This window comes from Macaca thibetana, chromosome 17, assembly GCF_024542745.1.
Source record: "Macaca thibetana thibetana isolate TM-01 chromosome 17, ASM2454274v1, whole genome shotgun sequence".
In the NCBI taxonomy this organism is placed as follows: Eukaryota; Metazoa; Chordata; class Mammalia; order Primates; family Cercopithecidae; genus Macaca; species Macaca thibetana.
In genome coordinates, this window is record NC_065594.1 from 81624637 (window position 1) to 81646263 (window position 21627).

A 21627-nucleotide genomic window follows, 5' to 3' on the forward strand; every position below is an offset into this window, starting at 1 on the left:
ACTTGGGACCAGTGGTAAAAGCACAACATGGAAAATACAGAGACACGACAGTGAAGGCATGCTGAGAGAGACAGAAAACAATAAAATGAAGTATGAGAGAGAAAGAGAAGGTGACTAGATAAGAGGGTAGTCAGGAGATAATCTTAGACTTGTAAACAAATGCCTATAAGCAAATAAAGAATGACACCAGAGGCATAAATGAGGTACTGTAACATGCTAGGAGTATTTCAAGAACAGGAAAAGTCATTCTTTGTTTTGAGATGCAGTGGGATTAGGGGTAGTGGGATTGGAATGAATGGCTCCATAGATTACGTTGACAGAAAGCTTTGAATTCCAGAGAAAAGAGTCATGACTTTCCTTTGCAGTGGGTAGGTGGTGGCAGGGCTCAGTGCATATAACTATAGTCATATGTATAGTGAACATATCTGGTCAAAGTGCCAATAATCTGGCCAACATGCAACTATATATTTCCAATATTGTGTCATATTGTTCACTCAAAGTCCAGTGGACAGTTACTTTCATAGAAATTAAGTCTAACGTATTTGCTAAATATATACAATTTATTAATAGTGCTACCATGATACCTAACATTGTAGTTTGAGTTTAAAAAATAGTAATAATTAGTGGAGGCTTGAGATAAAGAAATACTAATGTCTATCAATGAAATGAACAGAGTTAAACATCTTTAGGAAAAGAAAACGTTTTGACCACAAAGCTCCAGGTCATTTTTTTCCTATGGGCATCTCACTTTGTTAATTGGAATACTACATTAAAAAATTACTCCATCTTTTTAAAAAAAATGTCAAAGCCTTTATGAAACTCAGAAAACCAGAAAAATTTGTGTATTACTTGGTAGCATGTCAGCATATTAAGAGCTACTAAAAATGCAGACATTTTCCAGTTACATAAACTGACTCTTTCTCTGGAATGGAATGTGTGCAGTCTATATTGACTACACCCTCAATTCACTGCATTTTTGCCTACTCTTAAATGTTCCCCTCTTCTCTGTTGAAATGTAATCTCCTCGATTTCTTCAGTGGTGCTGTGGCCAAGATGGAGAATGAAAGGAGTGGGCACATAGGATGACCTCAGCATAACCAACATTCATCTTAAAATTCAGATTTCTCCCTGATGGGATGACATAACTTATGTCTACATACTAAGATAGCCAGAGTGGCTGTTTCAGAATTTATTATATCAATGTTTTTAGCCATGACCAAGTCCTCTCTAAAGGCCTCCAGGTAAGTGTAAGTTCATGGCTTCAAAAGTGTTTGGGAAATTGAGTTCATTCAGTGGAGAAGGAAATTAGCATTACAAAAGAATTATGTGGGAAGACAGAGGGCTTAGAGGAGCCAAGTTTGGCAGATGGATTTTTCATAGTCAATTAATCGGGAGAAGAAGCCATGCAGTATAATGGAAAATAAATCTGAATTATCTTTCTGCCTTTTCAACTGGGTCCTCGATAAATTCCTCACCCTTTTTTACCCTCAGATTTTTCATACCTCAATTGAAGAAGTTAAAACATTTGACCGATGATGTTCCTTTCCATTCTAAAATTCAACACTTCTATCTAGCCAACTTTGAGACAAACAAAAGAAAATGACCTCCCTAGAAAACAGTACCAGAATTTAGGTTAGAAATAAAGAAGAAACACTTACCTGGGTTGAGAAAGTTAGTAAAACTATCCCTGTCTCTGGAGATCTTTATAAAGAAACTGTAGTTTTATATGCCTGGGGTCACTGTCAGTGATCACTGCCTCTGATTGAAGGCAGCTGAATGCCTATCAAAACCCTCCTAGCTATAGTCCACTGAGACTCTCAATCTGTGTCAACTCTCTCTGCCTTTCTTATATGAGCTATAGGATAATTTTAGGTGTTAACATCAAGTATAACTTAGCTCTTTTTTCTCTGAATCAGAAATGGGAACAAATGTAGCAGACAATAAACTAGTAAATGTTAAAAACAAGACAACTGCATCTTTCTTTTTGTTATGAACATGATCGTGTACATGTTTGTGATTAAGCATGTCTGTATAGACAAAAACATGATAATTAGCCAAGTACTGGGGTGACTGATGGAATCAAGTTTCTGTTAAAGACTTCATGCCATACTCTGAAATGAATGAAATAAACACTTAATCCTTTCAGAGAAACTCCAATTCTTATTAATACATCTTCAAATCTACAGTTATTGAAGAATATCATAGGCTTCACCTTAAGAAGAATCTCTTTAATGTAGTCCCATATAATAAAAAGCAGAATTCAGTTGATTTCAGACTGAAGAAATCCAATGAAATTTAAAGTCTATTAACAACATTAAGCCATTTCCCAATCACAGGAAACATTTAACAGAGCATGTAAAGTACAAAGAACTAAGAGAAAGAGAATTATGATTAAAATGCAGTCTACCTTGAATTTAATAGAGTAATGGAGACAACCAGTATTAAATGTGGTAGGAAAACGGGTCTATTTGTCAACGCAAGCAGGGAACTCTCATCTTTACTAAGAACTTTTAAAATGGTTTAGATGGTTAGAAAACTACATTAATATTCTAAACTTAACATATTTCATTTGGGGAGGCAACCATTTTATACCTCCTATAAGGCTTATGATCATATTTTTTTTAAATCAAGGAAATAAAGCATATTTAATATACATAAATTTATGCCATTTTATCTTTTCATCAACCCTGTCAAGATATGCATTTTACCTTTTATACTATTGAATGAATTTTTTTTTTTTTTTTGAGACAGAGTCTCGCTCTGTTGCCCAGGCTGGAGTGCAGTGGCCAGATCTCAGCTCACTGCAAGCTCCACCTCCCAGGTTCACGCCATTCTCCTGCCTCAGCCTCCCAAGTAGCTGGGACTACAGGCGCCTGCCACCTCGCCCGGCTAGTTTTTTGTATTTTTTAGTAGAGACGGGGTTTCATCGTGTTAGCCAGGATGGTCTCGATCTCCTGACCTCGTGATCCACCCGTCTCGGCCTCCCAAAGTGCTGGGATTACAGGCTTGAGCCACCGTGCCCGGCCAGAATGAATGTATTCTTAGAGACCCAAAGGTTGAACAAAGAGAAAACAGTTAGAACATAACAGTAATCTTATATACCATCAGAATTACAACATAACTCTATAGACTCCTACTCCAGTTGTCCTTCCACTGCATTTCTATTTAATAAAATGCCAAGTTCCAAAAACCTAAAAGGGCATAATGTAATAATTTAGTATGGAAAACAAGAGGAAGGAGGAGTCAAAAGAAATGAGTGACTGCCAAGGGAGACACATTCCTTCAGTGAGAATGAGACTTAGATTTGTTACACGTTTTAGAGATGATTGGTAAATCCAGGAACTATAGTTTTTCCAGCCACCGGATAACAGAAAAAGAGAGACTATCACAATGAAGGTCACTCTGGGCTGGAATAATCATCAAACTAATTCTTAAATGGTTTGAGAAAATAGTACTAATATAAACCCAAAGAGAGAGGGGAAGAGAAGGAGAGAAAAGTACTTGTGAATGTGGCAAAACATTAAACAATTACTGACCCTTGATGAAGGATACAGAAGTTATTCTCAGTATTTTCACGACTTTTCTGTAAGTTCGAAGATATATAAAAATAAAAAATAAAAATCTGTTTGGAATTTAAAGAAACTCATACAAAAAAATTTTCTGAATGTTAATAGTTTCTTTACTTTGCAAACTACCCTGAAAAAATAAAAATGTTGGTATAAATGAAAAAAAGTGTATTGGACTTGTATTTTTCTTTTACTTGCTTGCTCGTTTTTTATATCTTCTGTCCTCCTTTCTTCTCTTCCTTCCCTGCTCGATTCTTCCAGCCTGTATTTTAAACTGGGACATTTTTGCAGTGCTGATTATTTGCATGTGACATGTGCCACTAGTTAGAATTTTTCTGTCTCTGTGTGTGGAAAAATCTATTCACACATCTATACTTTTAACAAATTGCAGCTTTGAGTAGTTTCTGCTAACTCCTGACATATGTTCGGCATTTATAGTGGGAAAAGGCGGTTTTCTGAGAACTGTAAGGGACACAAGATCACCATAAGCGATCTGAAACCAAATGCTTACAAATAACAAAATCAGGAGGTGTTTGCTTATAATTTTATTTAAATAGAGGAACATTTTTGTTTTACTACATTAACTCCCTAGTTCTGTACCATTAATTTTCATAAACATGGGCAACCGCTTGTGCACAAAAAGTAGGAAGGTCTCTAACTCAAGCTTCTCCACATTTTCCCTCTCTAGGCACAGGGGCACTGATGTAGAAGATGCTGGATGTTTAAACTTAGATAGAATCCAAACTATCTTTCAACAAATAATTTAATGATACTTACATAAAATGTATGACTTACCTGTGTACCAAATCTAGACAAATATGAGGAAACATGATTATTAAACAAGACAAACCTAGATCCAAGAAAGAAATGGACGAAAGAGAGATATATGGCTGAGCATAGTTTAGGTGTATTCTGGACAAGCTTTCTTTTAGGGATGGTATAGAACTCCATGCCAGATCGCTGCATGGTTGAGAGGTAATTAAGTTCCTGGAAATGTTCTTCCTGGGAGTCATGAGCGCCAGGTCAAACTCCAGCTCTCCCCCTAATTAATTCACTGAACTTAGAAGACTCATTCAGCTCCTCTGGGATATCCACCATCATGAAAGGAAGATGGGGGACAAGGCTACCACCAAAGCTCTGACAACTGTAGGCTATTCCAAATTCAACACACAAGTTAGAATTTTTCATAAATGTGGTCCCTTAATAAAGAAAAAAATTACGAGATTTATAAGAAGCAAATATGAGAGAGGGAGAGGAGGGCAGGAAGAAAAGGAAGGGTCAAATAATCCATTACCTAAATGCAATGTAAGCAAAATAAATTCTGACTCAAGTGGATATAAAATTTAATTGTTCTGGCCAGGCATGCTGGCTTACACCTATAATCCCAGCACTTTGGGAGGCCAAGGTGGGTGGATCTCTTGAGGTCAAGAGTTCAACCAACAAGGTGAAACCCCGCCTCTACTAAAAATGCAAAAAAAAAAAAAAAAAAAAAAAAAAAAAAGCCGGGTGTAGTGGCAGGCGCCTGTAGTACCAGCTACTTGGGAGGCTGAGATAGGAGAATCATTCTAACCCAGGAGGTGGAGGTTGCAGTGAGCTCAGATCGTGCCACTACACTCCAGCCTGGCAAAAAGGGCGAGACTCTGTCTCAAAAGGAAATATACATGTATATATTATATATTTTATATATACACATTATATACTATATATAATATATACACATTATATACTATATATAATATATACACATTATATACTATATATAATATATACACATTATATACTATATATAATATATACACATTATATATTATATATATAATATACATATAATATACATATAATACACATTATATATTATATATATAATATACGTATTATATATATAATATATATAAAATATGTATTCTACATCCAGAGCTATGGCCCAATAGATTTTTGCTCAATATGAAATGCTAAAAGTCATGAGAATAATTTTTCCCTTCTTCATATGGGGGGGGGGGGGGGGGGGGGGGGGGGGGGGGGGGGGGGGGGGGGGGGGGGGGGGGGGGGGGGGGGGGGGGGGGGGGGGGGGGGGGGGGGGGGGGGGGGGGGGGGGGGGGGGGGGGGGGGGGGGGGGGGGGGGGGGGGGGGGGGGGGGGGGGGGGGGGGGGGGGGGGGGGGGGGGGGGGGGGGGGGGGGGGGGGGGGGGGGGGGGGGGGGGGGGGGGGGGGGGGGGGGGGGGGGGGGGGGGGGGGGGGGGGGGGGGGGGGGGGGGGGGGGGGGGGGGGGGGGGGGGGGGGGGGGGGGGGGGGGGGGGGTTTACTTGCAACGTTCTAACCAAAACTGTTTCATTTTTTCAGTCATTTCTTTCAATATGTTTTTGAGTCTCCAAGACGCAGAAGGTGTTGCATATAATTTGTGAGGGGTAGGAAGTTAAATAAGATGTGCATTATGGATTGAACTGTGTTTCCCCAAAAGACATCAAACTCCTAACCACGAGTAGCTATGAATGAATGTGACTATGTTCAGAGGTAGAGTCTTTAAAGTGGGTTGAAACATTACAGTACTCAGAACCATGCTTAACACTTAGCACTCATTTTAATTAAGTTAAAATGAGCTATTAGAGTGGGCCCTAATCCAGTATGTCCGGTGTCTTTATGAAGAGGGGCAATGAACACACAGACAGAGACAGGTTCACAGGGGGATTTACCTAGTGCTGTGGGATCTGCCATGTGATCACGACAGCAAGGTCAGGATGGTGCTTCTACTGGTCAAGGGATGCCTAAGATTGCCAGCGAACTCAGTATGGGAGACGTATGGGTCAGATGTCTCCCTCCGAGCCCTCAGAAGGAACCAAGTGTACTGACACCTGGATCTCAGGCTTCTGACCTCGACAACTATGAGATGATCCATTTCTGTTGCTTATGCCACCAGGTTTGTGGTACTTTGTTACCGCAGTCCTAGCAAACTCCTACAACCAGTCACTTGCATTTAAGCAGTTTACAGTCTGGACAAGGAAATAATATAAAACGATCAAGTGACATTCTATTGAAACTGATTTAAGAAAGATTTTAAACAAGGCAATTCAAGAGCAAGGGACTTCAACCTATACCTCTGCCTTCTTCTCATCCCCTTGCCTTTCTCTCCTCCTCCTCTTCATCTTCATCACTACTAACATTTTAAGAGCCCTTGCTAAGTCTTAGGCATCATTCTGACTACTTTAATCTTTTAATTCATTCAATAGTCACAATGTAAAGCCATCATTTAAAACCAAAGAAAACCAAGGCAATTGCTGGTATTTAAATAGTGACTTAAACGAAATTATTAGTTTCCTATGAACATAATCACAGACACAAGCTCTCTGGCATTTAAAATATTTCAATTATTATCCACTAAGGGAAGTAACCTCCCACAGTCACACAGTTTGTAGGTGGTGGAATCAGAGGCTCGGTCAGGTCAGCCATGCCTAGGGTTGGGGCTCTCAAGGAACAGATTCCGCTTTTCTTTGGATAATCTGCTAGCATAGAAAAGACTTTCCCAGTGGAGGATTAGAAGCAAAAATAAAGTGACCGGGCGCAGTGGCTCATGCCTATAATCCCAGCACTTTGGGAGGCCGAGGCGAGTGGATCACGAGGTCAGGAGATCGAGACTATCCTGGCTAACACGGTGAAACCCCGTCTCTACTTAAAAAAAAAAAAAAAATACAAAAAATTAGCCGGGCATGGTGGCGGGCACCTGTAGTCCCAGCTACTTGGGAGGCTGAGGCAGGAGAATGGCGTGAACCCAGGAGGCGGAGCTTTCAGTGAGCCAAGATTGCGCCACTGCACTCCAGCCTGGGCGACAGAGCGAGATTCTGTCTCAAAAAAAAAAAGAAGCAAAAATAAAGTAACATTTGAAATTACACTTATGCTACTGAGGTATTTTTATTTTACTAAAATAATTGCATCACAGGCTGGTTGCTGTGTGTATCAATATCACTGCAATTCTGAAATGCCAGCCACCAAAACACATGAGTGTTCAAAGAAAAGCTGACATCAAGAAAATGTGGGTCTATGTATTTCAACCTTATTCATATCATTGCAATCCTTCCAATAAGACATTAATACATATCATAATTCCTAATTACCCACAAGCATCACAATATTTCTAATGGTAGAATTTCCAAATAACCTTCCATACGAAGAATATGGGGTTTTTCTTATGCATAACACTATTTTATCCTTTTCTTGAAGGAAAAAAAAAAACAATCCCAAGTTACTTGCCGACAAAAGTCAATGACAAGACAATATGAAACAGTAACACCCTTTGCATACATGGGGCTGTCTACACAGTCATAATACTTGAGTATGGATTTGGGGGTAAGTGCTTTTAACTATATCCTTTCTTTAAGTTTTATGACACCCTCTTAAAGGAAATATCTTTGTCAGGACAGAAAATCAGGGCTCAGAGATCCACAACAGGCCTAATGACGTACAAGGAGAATACTTGATGTCAAAACTCCTCATTTTTTCCCTACCTGATCCACCTTTCCCAAGACAAGGACCCATGATGACAGATACCTACTTTTCCCAACACCATATGCAAATAGATGTTTTGCTTAGCAGATAATAATTGAAATATTTTAAATGCCAGAAAGCTTGGTGTCCTTGATTATATTCACAGGAAACTAACAATTTCATTTAGGTTACTATTTAAACACCAGCAATTGAAGCAAATTCTACCCTAAATCAATGTCTGCTGAATTAATGACTATGGTAAGGAAATTAATAATTTCCTCGAGGGAATCCTACAGAAATAGGCAGATACTTGGAAAGTGCTATTTATTTAGAATATTTAGGACTTAGGGACACCTCGCTTGATGCAGGTGTATGAGACAGTGAGAGAGATGGTTGCCCAGTCATATGATCACCTGGGATGATCACATAAAGAGATTAAAATAACTATCGGAGGTGTGTAGGATACCCAATCTTGGCCCGCCACCTTGTTTCTCTTATTCTATTTCCAAGATGACCTTTCTGTCACCCTACTGTCTATTCTGGTTCATGGGGAAATATCTGACCTCATCACCCCTTTGGGAGTGGCAAGGAAAGGGACTGACAGTCATCGAAAGAAGCAACTTTAATACTAGCCTATTACCAACAAATTCTCTCTTCATAGTGAAAGCAATAATAGCACACATATCAGATACATCTGCACAAAACTATTTTAGTGTATTATTTACTTATTGATTTATTTTAATTTTTAATTTTTTAAGTTAGAGACAGGTCCTGGCTATGCTTCCCAGACTGGAGTGCAGTGGCATGATCATGACTCACTATAACCTCTGACTGCTGTGCTCCTATGATCCTCCTCAGCCTCTCAAATAGCTAGGACCACAGGTGCACACCACCACACCTGGACAATTTTTAAAAATTTTGTTTTTTGTAGAGACAGGGTCTTGCTATGTTGCCCAGGCTGATCTGAAGCTCCTATCCTCAAGTGATCCTCCTGCCTCGGCCTCCTAAAGCACTGGGATTACAGGCGTGAGCCACCATGCGTGGCCATATAAATATTTTAAATGTTCCCCCACATTATAGCCCTCACTGCTAATCACTTTGGGGAATAAAAAAAAATTACAGATTGATACTGAAGTATTCATTGTATATATTTTAACTCCTCATCAAAAGAAAAGGATTCTCTATTAATTTTATTTCAAACTCATTATGTGACCTCAAAATTATTACATGCATTGACAGCTCAGTTTTGGTTTCAGTCCCAAACATCTCTGTACAACCATCATATTTGCTGAATCACTATTATATGATATGAGATAAAAATGCTCATTTAAACTATCTATTCTACCTTACAGTACTGTTGAGATATGTTCCTAAACGCAGGCAAACACAATGTTAGAAATTATTACCTTTAACCACATTTGCAGATATCTTACAGGTACTCAAACTGTGTGAGTACAATTTAGAAGAATCATGTGTTTGGATGGAATCTTTATTTGAGATTATAGCAAGTATGTATCTGCATGCACGCATAAATATAAATACTTATTGCTGTTATCATAATTTTAATCTTCCAAAGACTTCTAAGAGTGATCCCAAAGCATATAAGAGAAAAGAAAGAGCATTCATTCATTCCCTACTAAAGTGATGTTTCATCACTGAGATTTCTGTATGGCATTAGAAGAACTATCAGAGAGAGGAGAATACTGGACGCTGGCACTAAACCCACCAGGCTTACTGCAGAGCTGTTGAAATTCTGACTTGTTCCTCATGTGTATATGATGGACATGGTGATGTTTGCTGACCTAGTATAATTAATGCCACCATTCTGCCAGAATGTAATCACAATACCTGAAGATTAGATAAAACGTAATAGAGTGTTTTACGCATTTCTTGGAAAGCATTTCAAATGTCATCATCGTGTTGTAAAAAGTCATTCAGAATTCTCAAGGTCACTCAGAGGCCCAAATGCTTAAAAATAAGTGCTGGTCCTGTTGCCAGCTCTCATTCAATCTTTTGAGCTGGGTATTTTCTCCTCCCATGATACCTGTCCACCTATCAATCCCACTCTGTAACCTAAGAAATGAATTCTAGAAGTCATTTGCCTTTGAAGAGTTAAAAGTATCAGAAGCTGTGAATTATAGATCTTATACAATAGCCCTAAGAATGGATTCTATTTTCATAGCCTCCACAAATGAGTGTGCAGGAAAATCCCTTAACTATAACAAAGAGAAAAATACTTATAAGTACATATCAGAATAACAGATTTTATGTGTGTACCCTTTTCATTGTGTAGCAAAGACTTTGTCTTAGTAGTTCACGATTATATAATAATTGTACACAAATGCACACACACACAACATACTTAATAAACTAATTTTACTTTTCTCTAGTGGTATCATACCCATGTATTCTGCATTCAACCCCTCAGGTTATAGACTTACCCTTAACAAACTCACTTTGAAGTGACATTAACAATAATAATTTCTTAATATATTAACAGTGACTCTGGGCTTTGGGTTTCCTACCTTTGCACAACCTGGGCTTTATGTGTCTTCATCTTCAACTTGCTGTTCTTACTGTCAGCATTTCACATAATCAAGAATGCAACATATCACTTTTTAAATGTCAAAACTATTTTAAAGTACCAAATGCTTCTAGGTAAAACACTGACATCAATAGAAAATGCAATTAGACATTGAACAGAATGGTTAAGTTCATTTTAACGTTCTACCACTGAATAAATTAGTGTACACTAATCATTTGCCAGATATGAAATTTTTCAGGAGACCCCTGGGCAAGTCTCTTTCTTGTTAAGAAAATGGTTGGAATATCCGATAATTGAAATTAAGTCCTGCTATGTGCCACATTCAGCAGTGTTTTCTAATCACTATTAGAAACATAACAAAATGAAGCTATTATTTATAAAAAATGTAAAATAGCATCATATTTTGGACCTGATAGCTCATGATTTGAAAAGTCTGAGGGATTTCTAATTGACTTGAAGGCCTGACCATGAAACATAAAGTAAAATAAAGACTGGCTTTTGTGGCTCAGAGGACCAGAGTATAATTGAACATACTTTGCATTTAAACAACCACATATTGCTGACATGGTTTTCTTTTCTTCTTATGGTTGTTGTTATTGTATGAATGATGCATAAAAATTAATAATACCTTTGTCTGCATTCAAATTCCTACAAGTTTTTTTTTTTTTTTTTTTTTTTTTTTTTTTTTTTTTTTTTTAAAACACAGGGGAACTCTTGCCCCAGGTAATTCTTCTGTCTATCCACTTCAGTGTGCAAGCCTTCTTGTATAATGTAATTTTAAATTAAATAAAGTCTCACTGCTCCTTCTCCTGGGTATACATTTGGCTTTGCTAACTCTGTAAAACCGTCTTTCAAATGACTCAAACTGCATTAGGAAAATAGCTAAACCATTTATGGCATCCGTGGAAAAATTTCTTAATAATTTTTATTATTGTAATATAATATTTCAAGTTAGAGTTTATTTCTCCATGGACATTAAAAGAATGCTTCTTATTTCACCTCTAGGTAAAAATTGTCTAGACAACTTTTGAATGGCTTAAAAGTTGATTTTTCTGTTATTAATATTGCTAGAAATATAGGTTTCTAATTGATATTTTTGAAAAATAGTGTAGAAGTTAGGCATAGTGGCTACCATTAAATGGGAGGCAGAGTTATCCAACTGGTAATATCTATTTATTACTATATACCGAGAGGAAGAATTTTATTCAATAATTACTACTGATAATTTTAATACAAAAATGTTATTACTTCTTTTGATAACAATTTATGATTATAAAACAGGAAGTGAAATGTTAAATGGCAATATTTAAATAATAATGTGGTCGAGGTTATGACTTCTTCCAGAGTTGCATAATTTTGTTACCATTATTTTATCATTTAATACAACCATAAGAATATGAGCACATTTTGATCACAAAGAAGGCACTCGCAAATAAATTTGCATTTTGCATTGTAAGCATTTTACCTCACTTCTAATAAAACAGTCGTTTGTCATAAGACAACTCTCAAAGGTAATATATCATCATGTTACAATTTTATTCTTCGTTACCTATAAGCAAGAAAGACAATGATTTCTTCAAAGCTATGTCTGAAATACAGCTAGGAATCCAATACTTTTAAACCATAACACAGCATTGCCCACCATAGAAAATAATTTGCTGTGACAGGCATCTCTTTTGCACATGGTCTAAGGTGTAGGTAATAGAAACAGTAATAGAAAAGGTCCACAGTTGAAAGGCACGTGAGTTCATTGGAGATGTTTACATTAACCGGGAGTCATTAAGTATCTTGTCATTGTTTCCTCATGAAGGGCACACACAGTTAATTTATTTCATAACATCAACAGATGCTTTTCTCATGGAATAAACCAATATTCACCATTTATTGGGTTAGTACCATTAGACACTAGTGTCAGCTTAATAGTAAAGTAGAATGATATATCTTTTTTGCCCACATAATGATTTCTGCTAAATAATAGATAGGAGCCAGGATGAATGCTCAAATAAAATATTTCTACCTTGTCAGAGAACAAAAATCTAGTTATTCCTAAGCCTCCCCAAAAAAATACGTTATTCCCATTCAGTCTCTACCTCTATTGGAAGAGCAAATAGTAACCAATTATGGTGCTTTTGTATGGGCTGGGACATGCTTATTAACATGTGACTCATCTCTCTTTATTTAACATGGTGGAGTGGTCAAATCTTAAAACCAAGGTCTAACCCTGGACAAAACCCTTCAGAGATCTAATGTGTTTCTGCTGAAAAGAACATTGTGCACCCTTTCCATGAAATTGCATTCCAGGCTGGATGAGTTATCTTAACACCAACAACCAACATTTAGTGAAACCCTAAATAGCACAGAACACAATATGTCTTTCCATAACGTAGTGAAGTCAAACTTAAAATGTAGTGTGCATGGAACTCACATCCGTAGAAACTCTTAGGTCTCACAAGACTGCATCTGCGTCTATCTTTGTCATCATTATTTTTCTCTTAGCTCTAGAATGTGTTAGATCAATTTTGGTGGACAGGTCATATTAGAATAAAAATGTAGCCAATATTTTCAGTCAAATAAATAAACACTATTGCTTCAACAGTTTACAGTTTTAAAACTATAGTTTTAAAATCAGCAGAAACAAATAGCATAAGAAAGAATAAACAATGAAAGTACTGAGGGAGTTATTTTGCCAATTTTTAGTATACAACATGTGAAGAAAAATGTTTAGTTTGGCTTTTCAGTAAGAATTGTTTTAGTTGTTTCTCTAGAAAAAAGAAAACTGAAGTCTTTTTTCATATTTCTGTGAAATTCTAAAATAAATTATTGTTCTTATAATTCCAAAGTGATTAAGAAATGGGATTAGTTATTGGAGCCGCATTGAGGATACTGAGATAAATACCCAGTATCTGTTCAGAGCCCAGGGTTCTCACAGTGCCTGACAGGTAGCTCCCATACACTCTCCCTCCCAGAAGTAGGAAGAAGAAGAATTATTTTAAAAAAAGGAAAATAATTTAACTCAACTTGGATAGATGGTATATTGAGATTTCAGTCATGAGTCCTATTATATGTGTGTATAATTTTTAAAGATGCACAATTTTGCTTCAGATTTTAGTGGCTATTAATTGTTGTTTCAATATTAACGTCGATTTGTCATTTACTGTATGATATATTGGCCTTTTTGACATTTAAGTAATTGGTTGCCATTTTTGTAATATGCAGAGTGAAAACAAAGAGATGAGTTCGCCAAAGGCCAACTCATCTGGTTAATGGAAAAGGTGAGATCTATGTATGGTCATGTCGTTCTGCTTACTTCAAGGGGCTTGAACTGAACTAGGAATTTATAAATTATAACAACAGCATTGATAATAACCAACGGTACATATAAAAGTAGGCAGTTGAAAAGTCATGATTTGTGGGAAAGTAGTTTAGACCTTGGTTTGGCAAAGGATACTCTCCTTCAGTCACCAGCACTAGTCATGCCTGGGATACATATTCAAAATTATGGTTCCTTTTTTGTTTTTTAGAGATGGAGTCTCACTCTGTTGCCCAGGTTGGAGTGCAGTGGTGTGATCGCAGCTTACTGCATCCTGGAACTCCTGGGCTCAAATTATCTCCCCACCTCAGCCTCCCAAAGCACTGGGATTATAGGCATGAGCCACTGTGCCTGGCCCTCAAAATTATGATTCTTGAGGCATGTTGAAACCACTTAATTGGAGTCTTGGATTCTGTTTTGTTAATATCTGAGATCAGGCCATTTGCAAAACCATTTGAGTAAGTCTTATAGATGTTGATGTTTATGAACCACTATGAGAGGATCTGAAGCCCTGATATTCCCCTTCATATATTATTAGCATCAATTTTATAGAAACACAAGTTTTGAATTTAATTCAGCTAGTATTCTGCTCTATTATCCAGCATCCAAAATTGACCATATAGATTCTATATACTTAAGAATCAAAATATGTGAGAAAGATTTCTCAAGGCCTCATGCTATTTAATAAACTTCTTTGTAATATCTAACTTTATGCTGATGTCACTGAACCAGCATGTTCATCTTTGTCTCACACACGGGAAGAATAGAACAACAATTACTATCTGTCGCAGAGTGATTCTATCTGCATACCTTTCCCAAAGCAGCCCTGAGACGTGATCCTTCTAGGATCAATGAGCTTCACCATCATCCAATAGTCATTCTGTGACTATAATCCACTTGGATGTTCTGTGGGCAAACTAAGCAAGTCCCTAACCAAATACAGCATCTTACTCCATCCACCCACCCCATCCTGCTTCTGGGCTTTATTTTCTTAGTGAAAAGCATCACAGCTTACCTAGTTCTAAGCTAGTCTTACCAGGTGAACTTTGACTCTGCTATCTCCAACCCAGACAACCATGAAGTTCTTTCCACAGTCCCTCAGAAAACTTTTAAATATCTCTCATTTTTTCCACCCCCTCAATTCAGGAGTTGCTGACACTAGTGTCTGCAGGCACTTAAACAAAGTCAACATATATTTAGAAACAAAGGGAGCCTGTGTGTGTGGTGTCTTCCTTTCTAAAATTAAGGAGTGGTTACCATTTGGCTGCAGTGGAGTACATGTCTCACCTACAGGCATTCAGATCACACAGAATCCCTGTCCCCACAACACACACACAGACACACACACACACACACACACACACACACACATTATCCAAAAACAAGACAAGAAAGCACAATGACAAATGTTTTGTAGTTTTCAAGTCTTACTTAGTTTGCTTTCTTAATTCAAGTTTTCACCTATCCTCATTTTGACGATTGCAGTAGATTTTAGATACTGCTGACATCCCTTTCCACTCATTCTCACTGTCACCAGTGAAATCCTCTGGAAGTTAACTATGATCATAGTGTTTTGTTTGTTTGTTTGTTCTTTGTTTTGCCTGAAATTCACATGAAGCAAGCATAGCCATCACTCTAGAAGAAGACTTTCAGGACGGGGAAATAGGTGAATGTGGCCAAAGAGCTATAACAGATAAAGTAATTTTGGTATGGTAGGAGACTAGGTTGGGCTTTAAGAGGGATGGTTTTGTTTTTCCACACCATGTAGAAAGTTAGAATCAGGAGTCAGGTGGACTCCAGGAACATGGTGGAGAGAGTGGAAAACAAGGTCTCTCTTTCTCTTCTTGTGATGGGTTTTCTTCATTTCCTTCCATTTTCATCCTCCCATCCTCTCTCCTTTCTCTTCTTTTCTCTTTTCTTTCCACAATGCTGCCAAAGCATCTGACTACTACTGTTCTATTATCTCCTTTCCTTTATATTTATCCTTTTGCCTCTTCTTTTTCTTAGGCTGTCCGTATCTTTTTCACTATCCAATGTCTTTCTTTATATTCCATAAAGTATCTTCTTTCTTTATTTTCCATAAAATGTCACTGGAATCTGGATAGTATCAAAGTAATTTATCTCTGTAATCTCTGTAATCAAAGTAATCTATCTAGCTTCAGCCTAACAAATAAAAAATTGGATGTCCAAAAGATGATTTATAATTAGTTAAATGTAGTTTACTAGCTGTATTTGTTTATCAAATTCTTTTTCTTTCAAGTTAGTGAACCTAGGTAGATAATGGCATTCTTGGACATAACCAATTACATTCTGTGCATCAATATTCAATGTCATGGGAATTACATGAATGCTGGATGTTGAAATTAGCATTGGAGGGAAAATTGGCTGAAGTATCATACTTGCTTTATTATTACTATAAATTATCTTAGCCAAGATACCAAGAAAGGATAATAGCCATTTCAACCTGGCAGATATATCCAACTGAAGTGTAAAGTGAAAGAAGTCACAGAAAAGCTTTATAAAAAAAAAAAAAGAAAAAATTTTAAAACGTAACAAGTAAAGCTTTAAAGTATGTGCAGATGTTAAAACTGTTATTTAACATTTTATTAATATAAACAGAAACACTCATAATCATGGGATAAGTATACATATAATTTGAGCAGAATGCATAATTCCAATGAAACATACACATACATATAGGAATTATATATGTGTGTATATGTGTATATATATCCTCAAAAAGTGTTAGATATTGTTTGTGCAGAAAAACATGCATAGTGTAATAGATTATTATAATAATTGGAGAGATTAATAATCATCTCAAATTTAAAATATGATAAAGAAACCAACCTGTTCAGAGAGATGAAGAATGAAAGATGAAGAATAGAGGAATTTCGATTCTTGAAGGGGCACCTATGTGTAACTAGATGAACTTGGTATAGCTTTGCCTCAGGGTTCCCAGGGAGAATGAAAGGCTCTTCCCCAGGATGAGCAACCCTCAAATGCTACCAAGGTCCTTGGTTTGCCTGCGATAGATGTTGATGGCCAGTGATGGCCACTGGAGCTCAGTTTATTTGATTAAGCACATGCGCTGCCTGGTAGCAAACAACAACAACAACAAAACAAATAAACATAAAACCTGGGGGAGGAGGCATAGGAAGCCCTGCCAATGCCTGAGTAAATAGCGGACATTTTTATGAGAATAGGCGTGTAAAAGTGTTACTCAGAGACAGGACAGGTGCCGGGGATGGGCAATGAATTCACGCAATACCCCATGGGTGTGGACTTACAGGTGAAGGACATGTATGTCTTTGGGTGTGTAACTCTTAGGGAAGAATAGAAAGACTCTGAAGGATGATAGGTACCACACTGATAACACTGAGCAGTTGTATTTCTATACCCTAAACTTGAGCAATGAACAGAGGAATAAATGTCAAGAGGAAATTAACATTGTTCCACCTTGTTTTGCTAGAATTATGGATCCTGCAAGAAGATGAACAGTTCATGGAAGGATGAGGTTAGTAGCTTGGATGCTTTCATGCCTGGGTGCCCTTGAAAAGCTAAGGACAGACAGAAACACAACTCAGGACACATCAATAAGAGAAGCCTGCTGGCACAGAGGAGGGCAGGTGAAACCACTTTTGTAGAAGACGCTCATTTGAAAATGCTCCTGAAAGATATGGTATCAGAACACTATCTTATGTAGAGTGGATAAGACTTTGAGGACCTTGAAAATGCTTATTGAGGAATACATAGCATTTATCTTGCTTTCCTTGAATAAGTAACACGCATATATACATATTCATCCTGTATCGATAGGTAGGAGAGGTAATGCCAGCCCACAGAGGTGACCAGCCCCTATTCCAGAAGTTCTGGGTTGTTGCATAAGTGAAGCAGTATGCTGGTCTGCTTTCAAACTTCTGTAAACTTCAGCTCAGTGGTAGAAAAGTTAGAAAATCCAAATATTTAGTTTCAGTGCCTGGGTAGTCCATTTACTGATTTTCACCAACTCTGTTACCATCACCTTGGTCTAACGTTATCACCATCTCCCCCAGAGACCATTGCAGCAATGCTTGTTGTGTGGTTGTCCACGGTTGAAATAGTAACTTTAGAACAACCAGCAGAAGTGAGGGAGGGTGACCCTTAAAAACTGTTGATTCTTGGGCCTCCCATTAGACCCACTGAACTAAAATATCTAGAGGGTGATCCAAGAAATCTATACTTTTCTTGGCTTTCCAGGTGATTCGCATGAGCCCTAATATTTGCAAAACATGGTAGCCGTGCACTTTCCTTGTTTATTTTTAAAATTAACATGAAAAGGGATTATCTTTCTCTCCACTTATACAATCTGGTCAACAGACCCAGATGAGATGCTAATTTCAGGAGAACACTGGCACTTATGACCACCCAGATGCCTGCACCTAGAACATGGAAGCATTTATGGCACCAGGAGGAAAATAATATTCTCATAAATGCCAGCCTGTGATAAAATACCAATAATGAATCTTTATACATTTTATGTAAAATTACCTTATCATTCAGAAAAATCAATCAGACTAAAACCAGAATTCTAAACTCTTGAAGGATTCAAGAGAAATCCTGTAATCTGACAGATGAGGGGACAGACTAGGAGAGATTAGGAAGTTTTAACACAGGTATTGGTTGTCAGATCCAGGACCCAGGTGTTCAGAATAAAGCCTAGAGATTTATTCACTATATTATCAGTCTCTTTTCCATCCTTCTTTTTCTTCTCCATCTTTCTTATGCCAGAAACACATTCTCACTTCAACTATCCTTTATCCCTGCCCTGATGACGAATGACGTTTTCCTTTCATTCCCAGTTTTTCCTTATTGTTTACAATTTACATTCCAAACCTTGGCTTTCTATGGAGGATTTTGTTAGTCTTTCAAAAGTCACAGGTTTGGAAAACAAACAAGCAAACAAAAAACTTGACTGCTTCTCTCAGCACTAGAAATAGTTATAGGTGGTTAAAGTACATTTTTGTTCACAAATATTATTTTAAACTATCTAATTTTTGGCAGAATTATTACTCTGCCAGTTTCTGTTCTGTGTCCTTGTAGCCCACACTGTACCTTCAATCAAATGGCTTGTATCTGACATTAAATCTCCTATAACACAATATCAAGTACTATATTGCAATTATTAGGAACACAAAAGAAATAACTATTGTCATATTGAAGAAAAATCCCCCAGAGAACAGGCACCTTTAGCATTGGAAATGGGAACTTACATCTTAGTCAAGTACTTTTTTTTCTGTCTCCAGAAGATGGAATTATCTGACACATTAAATATCTTATTTGGATAGCAAAGGACTATGAAAGTTACTTCCTGAAATAAAAATAGAGGAAGATACACCTCAAGTCAAATCACCGTTGTGATATTCATTCACCAGAATTCAACTGAAATGACCTTAGTATTTTATCGACTACATCTAAACCTATGGATCTTCAAAAACATCAATTCCATATTAGACACTAGTTTACACTGCACAAAAATTAAATTAATTTTTTAAAAAATTGGCATAGCTTAAAATGGATGAATTTATTTATCAAATTTAAATCTCCACTAACTTTTTTCGTTAAATCTGAGCTTGACTGGAGTTGTCATTTTTTCAAAAATGTACTCATTTTAGTTCAAAACTTCTTAGTTGAGTTAACAACTTTTCTCATGGCTTTTAAAACTTAAAGCTCAAATGCTAAATGTAATAAATATCAAAAATATTTAATACCCCTTATACAACATCAAACTTTTTCTTGACAACTTTTCTATGGTCTTAATTTTTACTCAAAAATCTTTAACGGAAACAGATTATGTTTGAAATTATACTTCTCAATAATTTCACTGAAATACAGTTTATTCCCTAGGTAACAATTCCCTAAAGTTTTTCATTACATCATAATGTGTTTATAACTTCTTGTTAGAAAAGGTGTCAGACCGTGTTATGAAAAAATGTCTGGCACATAAAAGCAGTACAATAAAACAGTTAAAAATGTAAGCTAATGAGTCATACTAACTATGCTCCCATCTTATCTTTTCTATCTGCTACCCGAGGGACTCTGGACAGATTCTTAAACTCTCTGTATTATCAGTGTCCTTATTTTAATAATATTTGCTTATAAAAGGTTATTGGGATAATTAAATGAGCTAATACAGGTAAAGTGCTTAGAACAGTGCTAGGCAGAGTGGATTGTACAAATATCACCACTATTGTTACCGTATAGGTATAGCTATTATTATTATATAGGATAATAATTGCTATATTTGCTCTATATTACTATTTTAGTAGGGCCTCAGTAACAAATTATGGAATAAATACTTGCAGATAAACATTATTTGTACTGAAATATTTGAAGTTCAAAATTTTTTACATTGAAATAAACAGAGCAGTTTAATTAGGAGGTACTAATACAGATTCATAATTGCTTTTGGTTTTTATCTAAGTCCTCTTTCTAAAGATGGCTAAGGCGTACAGGGGCCTGGCTTAGGCAGAGGAGATCTCTTAGGGTAGGGGCTGAGTAAACTGTGTCTCTTACCAGACTTTGGGTTCAGAGCAAGGAGTCAAGGATGGGAGGAGGAGAAAACCAACATCTGTAAGTCAGAGAATAAAGACACCGAGGGGAGGCCTGGAAGCCAAGCAACTGGAGAATCAGAAGGAAGGAGGAGAGGAGAGAACAACACACCCAGTAATAAGCTGAAATTGTTCCTGGGACTCACCCTGGGCAAATGCTATTGCCCTCAGTGACCCTCATGAGATCTGATTCTTGCGTGCAGAAACTGTATTCAAAATGCAGGCGACTGGACTTGGCAGTTAATGCATTTCTTGTTTCTATTCCTGATGCTTAGCCGGCACCAAGCATAATCAGTACTTTTATTTTAGGCTTAGACACATACTCAGAATGATATACCCTACCTTTAAAAAAGAATAGCATACATTTACAACCTCATGACAAAAAACAAAAATAAAAAAATGAAAAGCAACTCTCGCAGCAGCACAAAGATAAGACAAACATTTCAATTTCCCTGTCATCAACATATGTATCAGAGTACAGCATTGTGATGCAATTATTAACAGAAAGTAGAACTAGAAGCTACAGCAGACACACTGCATCTAATAATGTTGAGGCCTCTAAAATATTACTTGGGAAGAAAATAAACAAAAATAACAGAGCAAATTCCAAATCAACAAGATTGAGTTGTATCTGAAAATAAAGTATGTCTAGGAAGTGATCCTTTTTGTATTTAATTTTTTCTAAAGGGAGCATAGGGAATTCTAGTTTGATCTTGCTGGCAACATGCTGCATATTTATCTTGTGCTAGAGAACACAATTTGCATAATGTGGGACCCAGTTCTGCGTGCGGGGACACCCTTCAGGGAACTCAGATTGAAGGCTCAAGAGTAAGAAGAGCCAGCACTTTTGAGCTCACCATGAAGGGAATCCACAGCTCAAACTTCATTTCCATGTCATAGGATTTCCCAAATTGACTGAAGAAAATCGATTACATTTTCTGGGAGGCCCCCTGGAGAATGTTTCTGTTTAAGATACACAAACACACACACACACACACACACACACACACGAAATGTGTGTGTATGCTTACCTATAGTTTTGTTGGTGGTGATATTTAACAATGACAGAGTTTTAAAGAATTTACATGAGGATGACACGTAGAAGCATATTTTAATGCATTTAAGACTTCATCAATTTTTG

At 37.1% G+C, this 21627-nt stretch overlaps 1 protein-coding gene across 4 annotated transcripts in view; it reads right to left on the minus strand.

The window, feature by feature from the left end:
- FGF14 (fibroblast growth factor 14) overlaps positions 1 to 21627 on the minus strand; it is a 678189-nt gene that overhangs the window by 128372 nt on the left and 528190 nt on the right. The gene's annotated exons all lie outside the window — the stretch shown is intronic.